Source organism: Acinonyx jubatus, chromosome X (assembly GCF_027475565.1).
Source record: "Acinonyx jubatus isolate Ajub_Pintada_27869175 chromosome X, VMU_Ajub_asm_v1.0, whole genome shotgun sequence".
NCBI classification, from domain to species: Eukaryota; Metazoa; Chordata; class Mammalia; order Carnivora; family Felidae; genus Acinonyx; species Acinonyx jubatus.
The window spans coordinates 104,361,418-104,384,501 of NC_069389.1; the positions used below are offsets into that span (position 1 = coordinate 104,361,418).

Below are 23,084 nucleotides of genomic sequence, written 5' to 3' on the forward strand. Positions count from 1 at the left end.
ATCCTGAAAGTTCAAGTTCTGACCTGTCCATAAGCAGGTCTCACAGGGACACAGCCTGCTTGGTAAAGCTGACCAAGCCCCACAGTAAGAATCAAAGCAACAGTCCAAACCCAGCTCATCTTTCAGGAGTTTCATGTTGTTTGCTGATAAATCTATTAAAATATACTTAGGCAGGGGCACCTGGGTGGTTCAGTGGGTTAAGCGTCTGACTCCTGGTTTCGGCTCAGGTCATGATCTCACAGTTCATCAGTTCGAACCCCGTGTCTGGCTCTGCACTAAGCGCAGAGCCTGCTTGGGATTTTCTCTCTACCTCTCTCTCTGCCTCTCCCTCATTTGCTCTCTCTCTCTCTCTCTCTCTCAAAAGTAAATAAATAAACAGTAAAAAAAATAGATTTAGGCAGTAGATTGCAACATTCTCACTTAAGATAAAATGCCATACTTCAAAGAGATTTATGCGACTGTGTCCTTCTAGGCCCCTGGGATAGAATTCAATAGTTTGGGGCGCTTGGGTGGGAAAGTTTGGAAAGACTCTGCTAAGGCAATTTTGCCATTAATGGACTATGTAACCACAGGCATGTCAAGTCATGTGGCTCTCACAGACTTGGGCCTCCTACCCTGCTCTGCACTATAGATCTCATGCTGCCCAGAACTCTTCTGACTGACCATGGTAGCAGTCAAGACTCCATAAACCACCATCCCATCTCCCCAGGAATGACTTCCCCACCACTCTGAAAAATCACAAACTATTTCGTGTCAATGTGTTAATGGGTGACATTAGGTTAATGTGTCACCTCTCTCCTTAACACATTTCCCTTTAAAAGGCCATCTGGAGTTACCCTACCCTAACCTAAAGAGTGGCTCTGGGGCAATAGTGGGGGCAGGGGAGCCAGGCAGGTATTTCTTGATGGTGCTGCCTCCTCTCACACCATTAGCCGTGGAGCAATCCGGCCTTCACCATCTACTCCCCCCACCTGTGGTCCATGTGAGGAAGCTGTTATAGAGTGGATGCGAAAGCCTTAGAAAGACTAACAACCAGGCCTGGTGCAACAGAAAGCCCACTTGACTGGGACTGAGGAAGAGTAAGTCCTAGTCACGGCTCTGCCTCTGCCTAGCTCCTCCCTCAGCCTTTGAGCCAGCACCAACTCCTACTCCAGGGCACACATTTAGATCAATGGCTGTGGCCATACCAGTTGTACTCCACAAAGCTTTACAATCCAAACTCATCTGCTTGGTTTCCAAAGGTCCTTCACAGTCTGACTCCACCCTACCTACTCAGCCTTGTTTCCCATGATTTCCCAACTCAAGCCTGGGCTTCAAGCCCAGTGGTCTCCTCATGGTCCCCTGAGGGAACATTCCAGGCTCATTCACGGAGTTTCTCAGGCTTGCCATGCCCTTGCTGCTCTGTTTTGGTTAATCAAATAATGCCCATCCAGCAAGGTCCCATCCAAGCTCCCCAAACACATGGAGCTGTTGATACCCTGATAACTAGACTGCACACCTATGGAGCCCCCTTTTCTAGATGCTAGCCCAAATTCGACCACAGGAGCTCTTAACGCCACATAGGCTTGAACTACTCTTTAATTATTTCATGTGTGTATCTTGTTTCCCCAATAGGCAGTCAAATCCATGGAACCAAGGCCTAGCTCATCTTCTCCTGATTCTAGCACAGGCCTGGGCATTCGTGAATTAAGTTCATGTGAAGTCTCTTCAAGTGAGATCTCTAAAATAGAGATCCCGGGTCCTGACTGATCTGAGAGCCACGATCTATGGGTGGCATTAGGAACAGAGTTGGGGGACAAAGGTCTCCAGTCTCAAACATTACTTGTCCCCTCTTGCTCCATGAGTCTGTTTAGGGAAACACACGCTAGCTAGAGTCATTTATTCCAAGCTTCATCAAGAAGGCGGTTGGTGATCAATCAGATGATCACCAAAGCATTCTCTCTTTGTACAAAACCACAGTGTTTCCACCCTGGGCATATTGGGTGCTGATCTGATCACTGGACCCTCTGGAAAGATTTCATGATTCTGGATCAGGTCTAAGACCTAAAATGATTCAGAAGAACAGGGAGTGAGGATAACTATATGAAGACAAGCTTTTCTGTGTTGTTTTTTTTAAACAGGGGTTTTTTTTTGTAATTTTTTTAATGCTTATTTATTTTTGAGAGAGAAAGAGAAACAGAGTGCGAGCAGGGGAGGGGCAGAGAAAGATGGAGACGCAAAATCCGAAGCAGGCTCCAGGCTCTGAGCTGTCAGCACACAGCCCGACGCGGGGCTCAAACTCACAAACCATGAGATCATGACTGGAGCCAAAGTCGGATGCTCAACTGACTGAGCCACCCAGGCGCCCCAAGACAAGCTTTTCTTAAAAAATGTTTATTTATTTTTGAGAGAGAGGGTGGTGAGGGGCAGAGAGAGAAGGGGACAGAGGATCTGAAGCAGGCTCTTGCTGACAGCAGCAAGCCCAATGTGGGGCTTGAACTCACGAACTGTGAGATCATGACCTAAGCTGAAGTTGGACGCTTAACCAACTGAGCCATCCACATGCCCCGAAGACAAGTTTTTTTTTTAAAAGAGGCCTTATGTTGTCCAGACAGAAAAGGTTGAGAAGGGATATGATTGGTATTTACAAAATGATGTATGGAGCAGATAATCATGGGCCCAGTCACCAAAAATGGTTTGTAAATGAAGGGCAAATAATAAATAGTCCTATTTTGCAAATACATAAGTTTGTGAACTTTGGAACTCTTTAGTTGAAGAATATCAATGAAAAGATCAAGCACCTTCTTTTTTTAAAATTTATGTACTTATTTTGAGAGGGAGACAGGGAGAGAGAGAGGGAGGGGCAGAGAGAGACAATCCCAAGCAGGCTCTGCACTGTCAGTGCAGGGCCCAACATGGGCCTCGAACTCACAAGCCACGAGATCATGACCTGAGCCGAAATCAAGAGTTGTACACTTAACCAACTGAGCCACCCAGGCACCCCTAAGCATCTTCTAAATGACAGTTACATCAGGGTCATCCATGGTTATAAAACAAGATCACAAAAGCACAACCAAACATATCTGTTATAACAATTACTGCAAATAGGGTAAATTCAAGTGTTAAAAGAAAACGATATTGACAATCTCATTCTAAACTTCATGTGGAATTGCAAAATAATTAAAATAAGCAAACACAACTTTGAAAAAGAACAAAGTTGGAAGGCTAACACTACGTGATGTCAAAAATGATTACAAAGTTAAATTAATAAAAAAATTGGCATTGGTGTAAAGATAAATAAATAGATCAATCAGTGGAACAGAATACAGAGTCCAGAAATAAGCCTACATATATAATGACAGCTGCAGTAGCCTAACAATAGCTTTTTCAACAAATGGTACTAGAGTGATTGGATATCTATATGTAAAAAGAGAAAAAATAAATTTGGATTCAAACCTCTTGCCACATAGAAAAATTCACTCAAAATGGATCGAAAGACCAAAATGTAAAACCTAAAACTCTAAAACTTATAGAAGAAAACATAAGACAAAATATGTGACCTACAGCTAGGTGAAGAGTTCTTAGATAAAACACCAATAGCATGATCCATAAAAATAAAAATTGATTAGTAGGACTTCATCGATATTAAAACCTTCTGCTCTTGGGGAGTGTGGGTGGCTCAGTCGGTTAAGCGTCCGACTTCGGCTCAGGTCATGATCTTGCAGTTTGTGAGTTCAAGACCCATGTCGGGCTCTGTGCTGATAGCTTGGAGCCTGGAGCCTGCTTTGGATTCTGTGCCTCCTTCTCTCTCTCTCTCTCTGCCCCTCCCTGCTCACACTCTGTATCTCTCTCCTTCAAAAGTAAATAAACATTAAAAAGATTTTATAAAAATTAAAAAGAAAAAACTTCTGCTCTTCAAAAGATGCTGTGAAGAGAATGAAAAGGCAAGCCAGGGACTGGGGGGGTGGGGTGGGGTGGGAATCTTTACTAAGCATGCATCATCTGATAAAGGTCTTGTATCTAGAATGTATAAAGAACTGTCAAAACTCTAACACGAAAAACAAATCAATTTTCAAATGGGCAAAAGATTCAAACAGATACGTCACCAAAGAAGATATATTGGTGACACATAAGTATATAAAAAGATGTTCAACCTCATCCATCATTAGGGAAATACAAATTAAAACCACAATGAGATACCACTGCACATCTATTAGAATGGCTACAATTAAAAAGACTCGCCAAGTGTTGGTGAGGGTGCGGAGCAACCAGAACTCATACACTGCTGGTGGGCGTATAAAATGGTGCAACCACTTTGGAAAACAGTTAGTTTCTTAAGAAGTTGAACCTACAACTATTGCATGATCTAGCCATTCCAGTCCTAGGTATTCAACCAAGAGAAAAGGACATATATATAGCTATACAAAGATTTGTACACAGATGTTCATAGCAGCTTTGTTTGTAATAGCCCAACACGAGGAGTGGGGAGGGAGGGAAGCCACCAAATGTCTGTTGACCAATGAATAGATAAACGATGTATCATATGTCCATACAATGTGACGTTATTTAGCAATAAAAAGGAATGAAATACTTATGTATGGACATGCTGACTGAAAGAAGCCATACAAAAGGAGAGAACATGCTACATGATTCCATTTATATAGAACTCTAGAAGATGCAAACTGTTACAATGAGTCATAAATAAGCCCTGGAGCTCTAATGCACAGTATAGTGAATATAGGTAACAATATTGTATTGTAATTATCAAACTTGCTGGGAGACTAAAGTCTCTTACTCCTAAACAGTCTTGAATTGCTCTTTAATCACTAAAAAAAAAAAAAAAAGGGTAATGATGTAACGATAGAAGTGCTAATTATCATTACAATGGCAACCATATTACAATATGCAAATAGCCCACTATGGGGCTAAGTGCATGTGTATTACTAAAGTTCTAGAATTGGGTTTAGATCCTTCAGAGCAGGGGGCTGGGTCTGCTGTGGTTGGGTTATTTTTTTTTTAACATTTATTTATTTTTGAGAGAGAAAGAGACAGAGCATGAGCAGGGGTAGGGGCAGAGAGAGAGAGAGAGAGAGAGAGAGAGAGGGAGACACAGAATCCAAAGCAGGCTCCAGGCTCTGAGCTGTCAGCACAGAGCCCGACCGTGAGATCATGACCTGAGCTGAAGTCAGACGCTTAACCCACTGAGCCACCCAGGCGCCCCGGGTTTGTTTTTTGTTTTTTTGTTTTGTTTTGTTTGTTTGTTTTTTTTTTTTTTAGGATCAGAGTGGCACCAAGAAACTGGTCACCTAATGTAACAGACAGGTGTTTTCTGGGCATGGATTCTCACAGAATCAACACAGCTGAACTAGCCTGTTTTATCCTCTGGGGGCAACATGGGAAAAAAGACTGATTATCTCCTAAATCTATGTCTAAGTACCTCCTTGCTATCAGGTCATCAGGAATTTGGGGAGGTTAAGACTAATTGCCCACTCTCCCATCCCCCAAGGCCTAGCAGTTCTAAACCTGAGGGGTGGAGACAAAGGCGCTGAGTAAGTGGCTCAGGAGTGGTCCATGGGTGGTCTAATTTATCCTGGGCAAACACGATGCACTTAATAGCAGATGGAACCTCCAAGGTACTTTCTGGGAGGCCTCTGGAATGGAGATGGCACTCAGCACCCTGGGAATTCTTCTGGGCAAAGGCAGTGCCCCAGCTCCAACCCAAGGCCTCTGGGCATTAGCCCCGAATGGATGCATAATCTAATTCTAGTAAAAGGAGGGAGAAAGTGAGCAGCGGTTGGCCAGTTGGCTCCCAGAATTCAACACTCAGCAGGGTAATAATAACAAACTGATGGTTGCTAAATACTTGCCAGGGATGGAACATGAGGCCTTCTCTCAGAGGAACTAACTTAACTCTTATTCCCACAGCCAATGATACTCAAGATGAAAGTGGCAAAGAGATAAAGATGGCAATGTGAATAAAGACACTAAAGACTTGCTTTTTGCTCTTCACAGCACCACCGCCTGCCACATGGAAAGACTGTATGTTGCACACACACGTCTTCTTCCGTATCCCCTCCTTCTCCAGTGTGATGGCAGAGCTAACAAAAGGTTAGCAGAAAGATACGGGAAATCTCCATCTCAGTTTTAGGAATGGGTATGGCAGGCCCTGCCAGTACTGCCAGAGAAGCGATGGATCCCTGGAGTTGGCAGAGTCAAGGGTGTGAAGGGGTAAGTGACAACAAGCACAGCATCAGCCACAGGAATAATAGCAGCTAACACCTATCCTATTGGGCAGGAACTATGGGCCAGACACCATGCTGAGCGCTTCACATGCCTTATCTCATTTAATCCACATTCTAACCCTGGCAGGTGGGAACCGGGACCCAGAGTGGTTAAGTGACTAGCTCAAACTCACACAGTCAGTAAGTGGCAGGTCTGGAATATGGACACAGAGAGCCTGTGCTCTTCCCCCTTCTAGACAACACACTTCACTGGAAGTATATTGGGTTAGCCTGGAAGAAGAAAGGAAGCTTCTGGAAGGGCAGGTGAACTGAGAAGCAGGAAGTACCAGCACTGGGACAATAAAATGGTCCATCAAGAAGGTGGGAACCTAAGGCAAAGCTTGCTCAACCCAGGCAGGCTGCTTAGCCTCTTTCTTCTTGTTGGTTCAAGAAACGTTCCAGTACTTTCCCTTACAGACCCTCCTGCATGAAACACCTTTCCCTGAGCCTCCTTCTCCTCTGATAGAAGGTTGGAGTCTCTGCCAAGAAACTCACCTTAGAACATGATTTCCCAGCCAAGAAGTCAGGGCACTCTGGTGTGTCCCTGTGGTGTTGCCATGTGCTGGGGAGGGGGCAGGGAAAGAGGGCAGTGAGAGAGAAAAAAATGATGCGGGGGAGGGGGGATGTGTGTGTCTGGGTGTTTTTCTCCAGTTAAACCCAACAAGAGCCAAGTTCCTCTCTACACTCAGCAATGGGAGACACAGAAGCAGCAGAACAAATATATGGCTAGTCCTTGCCCTTGTCTGCATGGTCTGGGCAGAAACCTGTGGGACTCTCTAGACTCTTCGGTTCCCAAGCTGGCTGAGGAAATGAAAATCTCTGTCTTCCACCTGAACCTCCAGGCTTCCAGAGAAATCCCAGAACTCCTGGGAAAGGTGGGACCCAACCAGGCCAAGCCTGCTGTGAACACTACTGGTGTGTCAATCTTCCCGTGCATTTGGTGCCTTCTACCTCTCTTCCCCTCTTTTCCCCAGGGTGTGTGTGTGTGTGTGTGTGTGTGTGTGTGTGTGTGTGTGTGTGAGTGTGTGTGTGTGTATGTGTGTGTTGGTGGGGGTGGGGTAGCTCAAAACAAAATCCCTTCAGGTTGGGTGGCGAGGAAGCCTGCCTACCCTTTGTGTCTTATCAGTACACGCTGGGCTCCCAGTCTGGGTCGGCCACTTTCTATCTCTCCTTGGAGGGGAGATCAGGGGTTTGCTCCGAGCCACCCACACCCCCTGACCTGGTCTTTTATGTGACATGCATTTGCCAAACAATTATCCAGACTTCGAAGGTCAGCCTGCAGCCAGGGGAGACAGAGAAAGGCGTCTTTTCTCCCTTGTCTGCCCAGCCAAATCTCCCCCACGCCGACCCCTCCCGCTTCAAGGTCTAGCTAGATTTGAGCCTCGGACCTCACAAAGCCTTGCCTCCCTCCTCCAACTGCCGACCTCAGAGCTCTGGCCCGCCTCTGGCCCCTGCTCTGAGGAGCACAATTAGCACCTGACCAGTCGCGGTCCAGGCTACTTGTCCTCGCCTCTGATCATTTCAGGGTCTTAGTCATCTTTACACCACCACCTCCTCTGCTGTCTCCTCCACAGTGCCTAGCACAGGTTGGGCACACAGTACGTGTTAATAAATGGCTGTTGAATTGAAACTCGGCAGCCCCTATGAGGTCAGAACCCTCACGAGCACCCCGACCAGCAGTTCCTTGGCAACCAGCGCCGGGGCCTGAGCTATAGGGCATTACTGGTGTGGCCACTATTACAGACCATGTGAGGCTCAGCGGCCAGAGATTTGCAGGCGGGTTGGTGTTGATGAGAAAAGCCTCTGACCTCTAGGAAAGCGCCCATAGGATTCTGGGTACCTCGGATGAGTTTCCTTTCTCCCCTGCAGAACTAGTTTTCAGTCTGAGAACCACAAAGGAAATAAATTGGCAGCGAAGCCAGAAACCTCTTTGCAGCTTAGAAATCCTGGAGAGATAACCAAGCCCAGGTTGGGGTCAGGCCCAAGCTTGAGGACAGAAGGCTGCCGGAGGCCCTTCCCAGTTCAGCAGGAGATCTCTGGGGGGTGCATGGCAGGGGGCTAGAGGGGTGTTTGGGGGTGGCCCTAAGTAATGCCATCCTGCCCTGGAACCCAACAAATCAGGCCACTGAATGCTCACCACCTGCAGCCCATGAAGGAAGCAGGTCTCCCTTCCCCATCATTCATCCAAATCCCAAGGCAATTCAGGTGATGCATCCAGACCAGAACCCAGCCAGGGTTCCCTGGCAAGGAGAAGCCTCCAAGTCTGGGGCGCCTGGCTCCTCACACTAGCTCAGATATTCGAGGCTGGCTTTGGATTATGCGTATTTATATAGATGAGTAGCCACTCTCCCTGGCTCCCTCTCACACCCCACACCCTACATCCCAACTCTGGCCTGCAACAGAAGGTATACACAATCCTGGAAGGCAGGTGGTGTCTTCTTCACCTCCATTATTTTCCTCACTGCCACTTCATTGATGCCTGCTACCATGACTGGCTCTCCGCAAATGTTTGCTGAGTGGAGTCTCAGTTTTAGGCACTGTATTAGAAAACACCATAATGCTAATTCATGCTCACTATGTGCCATATGCTGTTCTAATAAGCAGCTTATGTGTATTGATGTACTTGATCTTCAGAGCATCCTTATGAAGTAGGGCTCATTTGAAAGATGAGGAAACAGAGGCATACAATTGATTGGGATTGCGTAGCTAGTAAATAACAAAGCTGGTTTTATTTATTTATTTATTTATTTATTTATTTATTTATTTATTTTAAATTTATTTACTTATTTTGAGAGAGAGAGAGAGAGCAAGTGTGGAAGGGACAGAGAGAAAGAGAGTCCCAAGCAGGCTCCGCACCACCAGTGCAGAATAGAGCCCAACACAAGGGCTTTAACTCATGAAAACCACGAGATCATGACCTGAGCTAAAGTCAGACACTTAACCAACAGAGCCACCCAGGCGCCCCCAAAGCTGGGTTTTAGACCCAGACAGTCTGGCTCTAGGGATGGAAGATAAAATGAGAAAGTTGGGGGCTGCGGGGTGGGGAGTGGCAAGGCCCAAGGCCAAGCTTAGGAGCAGGGATTTCCCTGGGAAAGCAATCCCATCAGCCTGTGCCTGGCTGGCTGGGCCTCTTCAGAGACAAAAGCCCTGAATTTTGCAGGCTTGGGACATATTGGATATTCTATCAATCAGGCCTATGAATGACAGACCACAGCACCCTCATGTTTAGATCCCAATTTAGAGAAGACAGAAGCCACTGAGCCACCACTTAGCACTAGGCAGGGGGAGAGTGGATTTCAGGCCCCTAGCTTGTCCAGGGGTGCGCGCCAGTTCCTGAGCAACCACCGAGCAAACAGTGTAGCAGTGGGAGGAATGCCAGACATAGTTGCAAACAAGCCACTCCTTCGGCTCACAGCTAGAGGCTGGGTGAGGGTGGCAACATGGAGCCTGCTCAACACCACCCCCCCCCCAAACATCTCAGGTTTTGAATTGAACCCAGCCCCAGAAACAACCCACATGCAAGGCAGCCTCTTCCCCACACAAGTCCTCCAAGATAGTTAAGTCCTTCACTTAACTCAAGACAGCTCCCCCACTAGGCTGTTCCTGCTCTGGGTCCACTGAATCAATGGTTGAGAAAGCACCTTATAACCATGTAACTAACTGCTATAACCATGTAACTGTGTGGAGGGATTTGCATTCTTGCCGGGCATACGTGTTCCCTAGGCATTTTTTAGTGCCAAAGTGTCCTGTCTCCCCAAAGGGGAGACCTAGATCTGTTCCCTTCAACCCTGTCCAACCTGGCACTCAGGCTAGGGGTCAGCTTGCAGGGGGTGAGTGCCCGATGGGCGGGCCCACCAGCTGCTGGGGCCAAGCAGTGGTGGCTCAGGCCCTGGGGTGGTGACCTCACTTCCGCTCCTACCTCCCCACCTCCCTAGCACTCCTCCCATTTGAGGCCCCACCAGGCCAAAATCAAGAAGTCCAAGGTTAACTGTTCCTCCCCACTTTAAGAGCTAATTAAAATGATTAGCTACAATGAACTGTCAAACATTAACCAGAAGAAGCTGCAGGACCAGACAGGCCTCTATCTGGGGTACAGGGATGAGGGGCAGGACTCAAATTGCCATCAAATCCCATGGCTGGGGTGTTGGGTGGGGGGAGCCAGGGAGAACCTGGCTGAGCTGAGGTACCAAGGGGTCAGAAGGTGACTCTGGTGAGAAAGGCCATGTCCCTACACGCAGTCATGAGGAAAGGGCAGCAGAGTTATGGTGCGGTGGAGGGACCAGAAATTCATAAAGCGGCTACCGCCTCATTAGTTCCCCAAAGCAAGGCGCTTGCCGGTATGGCACCCCGCGCTGTGTATCTGCTCAATCCCCTTGCCGGCAGAAGAGGAAGGAACAGAGAGGCGGGAGAAACCGGGAGAGCGGGAACGCGGGAGCGGGAGGGCTGGCGGCTTGCTCACACGGAAACTCTGGTCTCTGCCAAGAGGTCCCTATTTTGGCGATCCAATTATCCAAGTCATAGGTGTGTGTGTGTGTGTGTGTGTGTGTGTGTGTGTGTGTGTGTGTGTGTGTGTGTTACTCTAAGGCGCCTGGCCCCAGAGGCCCCAGGGGCCGGCTGCCGATCAATCTGGCAGCCTAGCCACTGTGCGGTCTGACCTCCCGCCCTCGAGCCTCGAGTTTTTGGGGGGCTTCTGTCTCGATCGGCCTTGTCAGGGAACCCGGGCTGCCCGGGTCGCGGGAAAACTGGCCCCCCGCCCTGACTGGGGAATTCGATTCCGTTTCTAACCCCGGCTCGGAAGCCCGGGTTCCCCAACACACACGCGGTGGGGCGAGGCAAGGGCGGGACTCAACACGCCAGGGCTCTCCCACCATTCCCTGGGCCCCCAACTCTACACGCAGGGGCCCCAGCGCCCCCGATCCCGCCCCCTCGGGCAAACTTTTCCAGGTTCCCGATGGCTCGAAGAACTGGCGCCATCGACGTACCTGAGGCCGAGTGGGCTCGGTCGCCGGGCTGGGATCGGTCGCTATGGTCCCCTCCCCGCTCCGGGGGCCCAGAGGAGGGTCCCCACCCCCGCCAGCTCGCCTTCTCCTCTCAGAAGCCAGCCGGGCCGGTGGCGCCGGGACTTCGGCGCCGGCGAAAGGAGAAGTGGAAGTTGAGCGCGGCGCCCGGTCGGTCCCCGCGGCCGCCGGGGCCACCGTCCCCCTCCCTCCTTCCCTCCCTCTTTCCTCCCTGCCCGCCTGCCCCCGCGGCCCCGCGCCCGTGACTCACCTCGGCGCCGGGGCAGGCTGGTCCGGGCGGGCGAGGCACAGGGCTCTCCCACACGTCGCGCCGCCAATGGCAAGTTGGAGGGCGAGATGCAAATACCAGGTGAGACGCCGGCGCCCCTGATAAAACGACTCCGGGGGGCGGGGTGGAGTGCGGGGGGTAGCTGGGTGGCCGCCCGGGAGGGCCAGGCCAAGGGAGGGGGCAGCGGGGGCGCCCGGGGAGGGGGCGCGAGCCGGCGGAGACCTGCACTGAGACACCCGAGCGAAAGGGGAAATTGCACTAGAAACACACACGTCCCCGCAGGCGGCGGCTGGGGCGGGCGCGGAGGAGGCAGGGCGGGAGGGAGGGAAGAGCCGGAGGGAGGGACCGACGGGAGGGACCGCGGGCGGGCGGGGTGGGTGAGGGAGCGAGGGAGGGACGAGGCGTCTTGGTGGAAACAGCGCCCCTCCACCCCCGGCCCGCCGCGGTCGCCAGCACGGCAGGGGGAGCCGTGCCAGGGGCCCGCTCGGCCTCTCCTTCCCCTAGCGGCTCGCTCGCTCGCCCCCGGGGACCGCGAGAGCAGGGCCCCTGCAGAGCCCGTATTGCCCGCCCCTGCCTTGGCCAGTGCCCCTAAGTCGGCTAGCGCGTGGCGGGTGCGGGGCTCTCCTATCCCTGTCGGGGCCCTTCCCGGTGAGAGGCCCCCACACAATGCCCGGGAGAGAAATCTATTCTCAGGGGACCCCGGGTGTTTATGTTCAGGCCCCTCGCGGCCTGCACACACCGCTCGCTTGACGCCTTTGGCCCATACGCTTGCACTCCAGATTATTGAGCGCCTGCTGTGTGCGGACCTGGCGGGAGGGCGGGAGGAGCGCGTGGGTGAGACAAGGAGATGCCCAGAGGATACAATTTGAGAGCTATATGCCAAACACCGCAGGATCCCGGGCCAAATGCATCATCGTGCGCTTGGGGTGACTGGAGAGTTTGGGGGACTTCTTAAGGAAGTCGAGCCTAGGGCTCCTGGTGGGGGAGACCAGGCAGACATGAATCAGGGGAAGGGCTGAGTAGGGAGAGTAGGGCTGACACAGCAGGTGCAAAGGCAGGCAGTGCTGGGGTGCTGGGGAAAAGTTCAGGCTCCCCTTCTCTCCAAAGCCAAGCTGCCCTGTTTGAGGCATCCACTTGTACCCCAGGCTCCCATTCTATCTCCCCCTTACCCTCTCCTCTGACCTGCCTCAGCAACCATAAAAGCCCCCACCCCCCCATCTGGTCCCACAACTAAGAGGCTCTAGGAGGGAAATGGCTGGAAATTGTCACTTCTTATGGCTCTACATGGTCTGGAGGACAAGCCTCAGCCTTTGAAGTTCCTTGACAGAAAGCAGGAAAGCTGAAGGGGCCCCAGAGGACGACGGCTTTCTGTGGGGCAGGGGTGGCCAAAGGGCCTGAAGTTCAGGGACCTGCTCAACCACCAGCATCTGCCTGCTTCCCCAGCCTTGGGAAAGGATGGTCCCTGGCACAGGACTTGGGGACATGAGTGGTGGTGGATGATGGTGGTGAAGGCAGCTGCAGATTACAGGTTTCCAGGGAAAAACCTAGGGACTGGACTGGGGCACTGGCCCTCGAGATCTCTTGGCTACCTATATAGCCAAGTCCCTGAAATAAGCACCAAGAGCAGATTCCCACTTTTTTTCTTTTCTAAGTGGGCATGCTTTCCCCGGGGGGATTCCGGATCCTGGAACCACATCATTGTCTGCTGGTCTCTGGTCTGTGAGGCTCCCTTCTCGAGGTCAAAGTCGTGGTAGGTCCCACCTATCCCTAAACCCCCTTTATCTTGACTTTGAAACTCACCAGTGGACACAAACACACATACCTTTCCATTTTGCTAAGAGTTCAGTGGTCTCTAACATCAGACAGTCCTGAGTTCCTATTCCAACTGCACCATTTATCAGCTATGTGTCTTTGGGCAAGTCACTTAAACTCTCTGAGCTTCACTTTCCTTATTTTTAAGTTGGGAATAATAAGAACCTACGTCAAAAGGCTGTAGTGACGACTGAATAACATAACCCACGTCTATGGCAGTGCCTGGTGTCTAGTAACCCCTCAATAAATGTTAGCTACCTTCAGCATCATCCTCATCCTCACTGCACTTTTCTAACCCAGCTCTCAGGAGAGACTGATCGGTCCAGGCCAGAAGCTGCTGAGGACGAATGGTGAGATCCCTCCTATAAATGTTTGTGGTTTAAACCAAATCTGAAGCTTCAAGGCATGGCAAAGCCAGAGGAGAGGTCTTCCTCTTGGGAAGGGCTGGGAAAGAGGTCAAGCACTGTGCCAACCAACTAACAGTGACTGGTCCTAATACCTGCCAGTGACCTGGAGCCCATTTGTGGGAATCCCGTAAGTTCCCACCTTCCTCAGCCACTCGGAACTAACCACAGCACCGTAATCTGGGAGTTGCAGCCAAAGCAAACCCCACCCCCCCCCTTGATGAATATCTTGTGCTGACCTCGCCTTGGGAAGCCATGGGCCACACGAGTGACTTTCCTGGCTCCATGGCTCCAGGTCAACCAGGCTGCCCTTCCCAATGACTTTGCTGCTCCCCAGACTGCCAGCCCTTCCCCACCTGGCTCCCCACTCTTCCATTTACCCATTGGGTGAGCCCCAGCCAGGAGGGACCAGCCGACTGAGATCACTACTCCTGATGACAGCCATGCTGTCTCTGCCAGTGGCTCATTCCCTGACTTGGCAGGAATTCCCCTTCTCGAGTTGCCCATGGATGCCCAGACTGCACCATCCAGTGTGCACTCTCAGTCTTTCTCCTTCCAGCCCGTCCCCCCCCCCACCCCTCCAACTCCAATTCAGTCCTCTTGAGCCTCAGAACATGGATCCTTCCAAGAGTGGGGGGCCTTCTGGCTGCCCACAGCCTGTGCAGGGCCAGCTTGCCATTCCAGTATTCAACTTGCCTTCCCACCTTGGCAACTTTCTCAGGTTCTCTTTCTCCCCTCTTTCAAGCAGTGCCTATGTTCTCCTGCAAATAGCCCAGGTTCTTTAGAGACAAAGTGACTGGTTGCTTCCCCGCCTCTTAACCCCTTGGCCTCAACAAATTCTATTCAAACCTGTGGCTAGAACAAAATACCACAGTGCCACACTTACTGTAGCCATCCATGGCCCTTACTTTCCACCACAGATACAAGCTAGAAAAGTCACCCATCAATCGGACTTTCAGAATAAGAAGCATACTCAAAAGCCAGGAGAGAAGTTATAGTTTAAAAGAAATCCTCCCACCTGTAAAGCTGAGAAGCCCCCTATAATCCTTTCTGAACAGCCAGCAATCATTCCTCTGTTGATATGTTCAATAACACCAGATTTGCCTCCATTGGGTTTATGTGATGAGGCCCTAGAGAGCTCCAAATGACAGACAGCAATTTCTACATCCCAGGTTGTGGCTGGCCATCATAATGAGTATTCTAAAAAGATTGTGGGAGGGGGGTCTTGGGTGGCTCCATCCATTAAGTGTCCAACTGCTGGTTTTGACTCAGGTCACGATCCCAAGGTTTGTCAGATTGAGCCCTACGTTGGGCTCTGTGCTGACCAAGTGGAGTCTGCTTGGGATTCTCTTTCTCCCTCTCTCTCTGCCCCTCCCCTCACTCATGCTCATTCTCTCTCTCTCAAAATAAATAAATAAACTTTAAAAAAAAAAACAGAAGGAAGCTAACATTTAAACAAAATTTTAAATAAAAAGATTATTCAGGGGACGCCTGAGAGGCTCAGTTGGTTGAGCACCTGACTCTTGGTTTCAGCTCAGGTCATGGTCTCACAGTTCAGTTTGTGCGATCCAGCCTCCGTTGACAGTGTGGAACCTGCTTGGAATTCTCTCTCCCTCTCTCTCTGCCCCTCCCTCCCTTCTCTCTCTGTCTGTCTGTCTCTCAAAATAAATAAATAAACTTCAAAAAAGATTGTTGGGTAGCTGCAATATAAGAATTCCTTGAGGTAGGTTATATACCAAAGTGCTCCTTACCCAGATGGTGGTCTCTTGGCCATGTCCATACTGGGGACTACGGGTGGGGGGGGGGGGTGTGCCCAGGCCAAAGAAAAGGCATGCAGATGGGAAGATTTCATTGGGAACAACTTCTCAGATCATGACTTTCATCTGGCCAGCCACCTTCCTTGGCTGGGGATCTTGGAAAGCCACTTGGTCCCCCCACCCCAAGTTGCTCTCATTAAAATGGAGAGTTACACAGTTCCACTCTAGGCCTTTGCTGTGACAGGCTCGGGCACCAGAATATCTCCTACAAAACTTCAGAGGACCTCTGGGCTTCACCTCTTGGAGGGCTGGTGAGCAGTTCAAGGGTCCGGTGGAGTGAGATGACAGCCTCACATAGCAAGTGCTACAGCCTTGAGTCACTGCTCCTTATGTCCATACTCAGTGCAGTGGCTCCTGGGAGGCGCTGTCCCCACCATATACACTGCCGGGAGTGGGCCTAGTGTTTGGGAAACAGATTTAGTGCCCTTCAGGCCAGGCCTCTGGGTTGGTGGGAGCTTTCTGAGGTGGGAGGAGGAGGAGAGACTCAATCCTTTGGTTCATTTGCCAAAAAGAAGGAAGAAGTGGCTTCAAGCAGAGTTCAGCAAATGAAAGCAAGTCCACTGAAGTCTAATCCTACTGGCCCTTAGCCCCTATCTTGGAGCCATGGAAAAGTCCCTGGGACCAGGGCCAAGGGCAGGCGCCTACTCTGGGGCACCTATCAGAGGCAGCGCAGCATGCAGAGTGTTGAGGCCACGATCCAGTGGAACTAGAGTTAACTCCTCAACCTCTGATGTGTCATCTTGTGTGGCTGGCAGCCTCGCTGTGCCCTGCGGCCCTGCGCAGATGCCCAACAACACCCCAAAGGCACCTCCCCTCATGGCCTGCAGGAAAAAACGAGTGGGTCTAAGGGGGCCTTGGCCCAAGGGGCTGCTGTTTGGGGGCAGAGATTGGGATGGGGGGGCAGAGAGATGTCAACATATAGAGGTCTTCCTGGAGGAGGTGCCAAGTGATTTCTGGGGCCCCCCTTGAATGTGCTGGGGGACAGGGAGCATGAAGCCACCAAGCTAGGTGTTCCCTTCTCAGGTGGAGAGGTGGAGAGGAGGCTCAGGGCAGTGGAGGAGGCTCCAGTCACATTGCATGGGGTGCTACGTACCTACACGGTGAATGGCACACCCTGGAGTTGTGTTCAGAGGTGGCAGTAAGGACAGACCCAGGAGAGGTGCGGAGGGGTGCTGGAATGAAAGGAGAGATCAGGAAGGGCTCAGGCTGGGTCACCAGCTTGGGGGTACCAGGCCTGACTCCAGATCCTCGAGTCTGGGGATGGAGTAGTGGGGAAAGACTGTGAGGGGGGCTTGTTAGCCTGACTTTCACCCACTTCACATCCTGCCAAGGCGCAGTGCTGGGCTGAGGTCTGTGTCAGGAGGTAGATGATTCTGCTCTTTCAGGATTGCCCCATCCCACAGGGAGGCAAGGACAAGCCAGAGATGTGCACTAGACAGAGACCCAAAAGGAGTGCAGCCACTCAGTTTCCCCACTCTGCCATCACAACAGGGGTCGAGGGTTGTTGTTTCATCCAGAAAAATACAACATTTAATGTCTGTAAAGGTGCAGTATGAGTCATTTCACGGAATGTCTAGGCCCCTTTGCTGGCAGCAAACAAACTTTCCAGCCCTCTTTTGAGGAAGGCATCCAGCTCGGCTGCTGCTGCTGGTTTGTGTGTGAGAGTGTGTGTGTGGGTCTGTGTGTGGGATGGGCCTCTGTGTAGGGCCTTGTGTGTGTCCGTGAGGGTGTCTCAGATGTGAGTGAGGGTGTAACCATGGCGGGGAGGAGGGTTGTGTGTGTGTATGTGTGTTTGTGTGTGCATGCGTGTGAGCTTGACTCCCAGATGTGAGTAGCGAGTCCCCTCATGCGTGCGAGTGTGTTTGTGGAGGGCATGCGCGCGCATGTGTGTGTGTCTGCAAGGCAGCATGGTATGTGAGCCTGTGCGTCTGAGGGTGTCTACGTGTACATTTTTTTCTTCGTCACTGCCAAATTATCTTCCCATCTCTCCCCTCATGAAGTGAAGGGCTGGCCGAGGGAAGCTAGCAATCCAAAAGGGGGGTAGCCAGGGAGGGGAGAGGGGCTGGAGGAAAACCAAAGCAATTCCACTCGTCGGAGGAAAGTGTCAGCCAAGGATGAAACTGAAACCGAGGCACCAGCACTCTGGGATCGTCCTGGGGCTTCGGTTCCTCCCATTCCCCCGCCCCCTCCAGCGGGCTGTGGAGATTAGTCAGCCTGAAATTCCCATCCCCACTGCCTCGACTTGGGGTTGAGGCAGTGAGGCCGGGCTAGAAATTGGCCTGTGGTTACCACGTGACCCCATTAACTCCCATTATCACATTAACACTAATTAGTATATCAGATCCTCTCCCAGTCACCTAGTGGGGCGCAGAGCCAGGCTTGAGGGAGAGGTCACAGCTCGGGCCCTGTTCTGGGAGGAGAAGCCATCACGAGGGCATCAAGGGAAAAAGGGGAGGCTGAGGACTGTGGCAGGTCAGGTTAGGGACAGAAAGAGGACGGAGACATCAGGTTTGACAGTAGGATACTTTTCCTAGGTCGTGCTCTGGGAGGAGACACCTTGGGGAAGGGGTTAGTAGAAAGGAGGGGGTTTCCAGGAATAGCTGGGCACCGCCCTGTAGGAAGGAGGCCCGGGCTCTGAGGTCTGGGCGGGAGACAGACGGTATTTCTCCTGGCACACAGTGAAACACAGTGAAACGTTTAGGATCCTTCGTTTTTTGTTTTTGTTTTTTTTTTCTTTTAAACCCCTTTCCTCTTCTTTATGGAAAATCCTAAGGATAACTTTCTCAGATGGCTTTGGACATCCTGAAAGCAGGGGAGCTGGACTGACTGATAGAGGAGAAGAGGCCCCCCCAAAACACTAGCCCCCCAGAGCATAGCTTTTATGCTCACGCACGGGAGACACAATGTAGCCATATAGTTATATGTAAAGTTGTATCATGGGAATAGCCACTGGAGCCTCTGGAAAGGATGAGGCTGGATCCCCCAACAGCTTTTTTTTTTTTTTTTTTTTTTTTTGTCAGCCTAAAGGTGTCTGGCCACAGGTTATTTTTGTGCTTTGATACTCTCAATATGTTAACTAAAGAGCCACCACATAACCATGAACCAACATGGGAAGGTTAGCAGCATCATGACTTCTAGAGCTCAGGGCCTTGCAAGAAAGTAGAATACAAGGCTTTATCTCCTGAAAATAAGGTTGCAAGTTTGAGCCCCAGATGGGCCTCTTAGTTTTTTGTTTGTTTGTTTGTTTCTTATACAGCTGCCAAAAACCGGATTGTGGAGCGCAGAATCCCTAACCGTCGCCCTACATCCAGCCCAAAGCTCAGCTCCTGCCCCTCACCTAGGCTGAGCCCAGGTCCCAGATTGTGCCCCAACCCTAGCCCGGGTCTATCCCTGTGCAGGCGAAGCATTCTGGGTCTCAGGGGAGCCAAGCCAGAGAGTGGCTGTTCAGGGAAACCCACCCCCAACGCGCGAGACGCGACTCAAAGTTTCCATTCTACTGCCCGCGGGTCAAGAGCGCCATCCCCGGAGAGGAAAGCCGGCCCGTAAACCACAATCCCTTTGCTGAAGGTGAGCCGCCCGAAGCTCTGCGGGGCCCGGGAAGTGGCCCAAGGGATTATTAAGAAGCACGCAGTAGCCAGCCCCACGCTGTGGCGCTACCGCAGCAGGTCAAATCTGCCTCTCCCGCCACTCGGGTGGGAGAGCAGGGCGGGAAGCGGCGCGGAGGTTCTGGCGGCCCCTCCCGCCTTTCCCTCGCTACCTCCCCCCGCCCCCGCCCCTTCTGGGCACGCGCGCCTTCCAAACCCCAGATTCTCCGCTGGGGCAGAGCTCCACCCCCAACCCCCAGCAGTGCGCCCAGGGCGCCTCTGCAGCGCCACCTGCAGGCGGAACGCGCGCCGCGCGGCGTCTCGGGCGGCGGGAACTGGCGTCCCAGCGGGAGGAAGAAAAGAGGAGAGGTCGGCTCCTCTGCCCTGAGCTTTCCTGGCCCGCGCGCGGCCTCCCTCGCCGCCCCAGCCCCAAGCAACCTGGCCAGCCCCGAGCTCTGTCCCGTGTCCTGCCCCGCGCAGGGGGCCAGGGACTCCGACCTTCTACTCCTGCTGTTGCACTCTGAGCGGCCTCCTGCCCCGGGCGCCTCTTCTCGGGAAGCAATGAAGTCACACTCGAGCAGCTCGGCTGACTCACGAGAATCCTCCCCGCTCCCGGGCACACCCCTTGAAACTTCCCCCTCAATCTCTTCTTTCCTGTTCCCTCCCCGCCCCCCCCCTTCCTCCCGTCCCGTCAGGCGAGCGAGGGCGGCTCCGGGAGGACTCCCGGGGAGCACTCAGTGGGTCAGCTGTGAAAGGGTGGCGGGCGAGAGTCCCCGGGAGGCCTCTGCGCTGCTATCCCAGACCGGCCACTCGGCGCTTTTCTGGGGCGCACATGGAATGCCCTCGGGGAGTTGCGTGCTTGTTACCTTGGGCAAAACTCCCACTGAAGTATTCTTTTGCAATTATCCACCTCATACAGTGCGTGCCTGCGGAGAGGAGGGCGTCTGGGGACCTCCTTGCCTCCTCGGGTCGGGGGTCGGGCCGGGAGTTCACCTAGTAGCTGAGGTCTCTTTGGGACATCCTGTTCGGATGAACAGACCGGCACCAGGGCTTGCGCCACCAAAGGTGACAGATGTAGAGTGCTCTGAACCTTGAGCTGCCCTCCACCCCTGCATGAAGTTGAGCTGATCACCTGAAAGGTTGCTGTGGCCCTTCTTCCTAGGACTTGGTATTGGCCCAAGTCCAGGTTGAGGGGGTGACTTGAGGCCAAGGATTCCCTGTTTGCAGCACTCCCCTCCTCTCCCTACCCCCACTGTACTGCTAGTTTTAGGTCTCCCACTGGAGTAGAAGACCAGAATTCTACACCTGTTGCTTGGGATATTAGTCTCAACAAGGTGGCTGAGGGCCTCAGGGCCTGGTGGGAGTAGGCTTCAAGCTGGAGGGGCTCTGCTGGCCTCCTTTGAAACACCTGAAGCTCCACTTCCCCTCTGGAGGAGCAGTGATCCTTAAGCATTCTTGTTCACCCAGCAAATCATGGTACTGGATTTTCTTTCTTTCCCTGTGTAGTTTCCAGCTGTCTCTATGGTAAAAGCTGGGTGGTAAAGCTTGCAAGCTTCCTGGCTCACTTGATACTGCACTTCAGGACAGGGCTTTGCCAAGGCCATAACCAATGTGAAGATGGCCATGGACCAAGAACAAAGTGGGTGTACAGGCTGATCTTGGGGCTCAGTTCTTATATTGCATGGGGGGGGGGTAGTGTTGTGAGCTCTCATGTCAGCATCAAGTTGACCGCCCTGGGTTATGGTGGCTATCCACCTGCTAGCTCTGCAGGGTGTGTTTGTTGGGGACTGGGAGCCATTAAATGGTTGGGTAGGGATGTACCTGCTAGGAGCATAGCTAAGAATAGTCTCACCATAAAGCCTTCCTGGGGAAATTCTGGGCTTGAAGTCAACATTTTTTAGGGGCTGAAGGATGCCACCTTTCATGGATCCCAGTTTTGAGGCTGTCAACCTCTCCATGGAGAGTAAATAAGGCAAGTTGCAATTTTTAGGGGTCCTAGGGGGTTCTGGCTGTAACTTGCTAGGTCAAAGAAGAATCACAAGCCATTAACTATAAAGCAAAATAAACAAAAAAACCACCAGAAAAAACCCCACCCCCAAACCTGTAAATCTAGTTGAGTCAAAGGGACAGCAGAGGCAATGTGGAGAGACATTTACCAAGAGATTTGAGTCCCATTAGCATCTGCTCTACATCTTAGAGACGAAAGGCAACTGAGTCCATGGCAAGGTGAACAAAGTCCTGTGTAAGCACCTGAGAGACTTTTCCATACACAGGAGGTTAGAACTGAGGGTGGAGGTATAATCTAGTCTGTTCTCCCCACTTTACAGATGAACCTACTGAGACCTAGGTAAGTAGCTGCTCTGGGTCATCCAGGAGTGAACAGCAGAGCTGAGACTCAAATCCAGGAGTGCTCTTTACACTGTGCTCCACTGCTTTGGGAGAAAAACACATGGGCAGGGAGCACTTACTGGAAGCTGAGGAAGAAACAGAGAAGGAAAACAAGCAGGGGAGACTGCAGAGATTCTGAGAGGAAGGAAGGAAAATGATGGGGCCGAGGGAAAGTGGAGACAAAGAGGTGTAATCTCTTTGGGCAAGAAGAACATCAGCTCTGTCCTCTGCATGAAGTATATTACACATATTCATTTAAGCACAGTAAATATATTCATCCTTTTAAAAATGTTTTATTATTTATTTTTGAGAGAGGGAGAGAGAGAGAGCGTGCGAGGGGGGTAGGTGCAGAGAGACAGAGGGGGACAGAGGATCCAAAGCAGGCTCCATCCTGACAGCACAGAGCCCAATGCGGGGCTCGAACCCATGAACCGTGAGATCATGACCTGAGCCGAAGTCAGATGCTCAACCGACTGAACCAACCAGGTGCCCCCATATTCATGTTTCATGACAGAGAAGATACAACCATAGGATGGAGGCAGAACCATAATTTGGTCAGTGAAAGAAAGGCTTAACCAAGATAGAAGCAGAGCAATAAAGCGACGTGAGGAATCATGAAGTTCTGATCTGAACTCCCACATGGTACTCCCAGCACTTGTGTTGCACAGATCGTTCCTGTTGACCTGTGTCCACCACTAGGTTATATGGCCATTGAGGGCAGGGACTATTACTCATCGTCTTATCTCCAGGGCCTATTGTACCCGTACCATGGCCTGCAGTAACTGTGTAGCACAAGTTTGCTAGCCGACCAGTAAATACATTTATGAGTCTATGTATTTATAAATTCAGTGCCCATGTTCGGTGCTCCTCCAGAAGCATCTCTGTGCTGCACGGCAAATGCCAAGGCATTGCAGTATGTGGGAACCAGGCACCTCTGTCCACAGACATCAGGTACAACTTGTGGGCTTTTCCCCTGTGAGACGGAGACCTTGGGAGGCTTCACTGAGACATCTTGGGGAAGGTACAATATGAGGCAGAATCCATGAGGGTCTCTGCCTGGTAGTGGGCTTCTGGCACGTATTTTGGCTTTTTGTCTCCAAATTGCTAACGCCCACCAGCCAGAGACCACCAAGACATTCCTGTGGTTGGGCAAGTTGGGTTTATACTGCTCACTATAGTGACAGGGAATGCATACCATGGGGAACCATGGGGTATCTCAGGAAAAATGTACTAGAAAGGATTTATTAGAGGACGTGGGCCAGGCTGGGTGATTTGGGGGAGGGTTGAAAGAAGCAGGGCTTTACTCTGGATTGGATGCTGTCAAGAAGCATGGCTAACCCGAGGATCAGGTAACTTACTAAATAAATTTTATCCTAAACAAATACTTAAAAATGTTTTTAATGTTTATTTTTATTTTTGAGAGGAAGTACAAGTGGGGGGGCAGAGAGAGAGGGGGACAGGATCTGAAGCAGGCTTTGCGCTGACAGCAGTGAGCCCGATGTGGGGCTCGAACTCACAAACCGTGAGATCATG

The 23,084-nt window shown here is 51.5% G+C and overlaps 1 protein-coding gene across 4 annotated transcripts in view; it reads right to left on the minus strand.

The window, feature by feature from the left end:
• The window catches only part of ELF4 (E74 like ETS transcription factor 4), a 50,063-nt gene extending 30,268 nt beyond the window's left edge, over positions 1-19,795 (minus strand). The window contains exon 1 of one of the 4 annotated variants that reach the window (XM_027054395.2): positions 19,662-19,795. The gene's annotated coding sequence lies outside the window, so the exon portion shown is untranslated. Of the gene's footprint in view, positions 1-11,242; positions 11,465-11,528; positions 12,722-19,661 lie in introns of those variants that run through there. The other 3 variants (XM_053201685.1, XM_027054393.2, XM_027054394.2) reach the window with 3 other exon arrangements.
• Between the last annotated feature and the right edge of the window lie 3,289 nt (positions 19,796-23,084).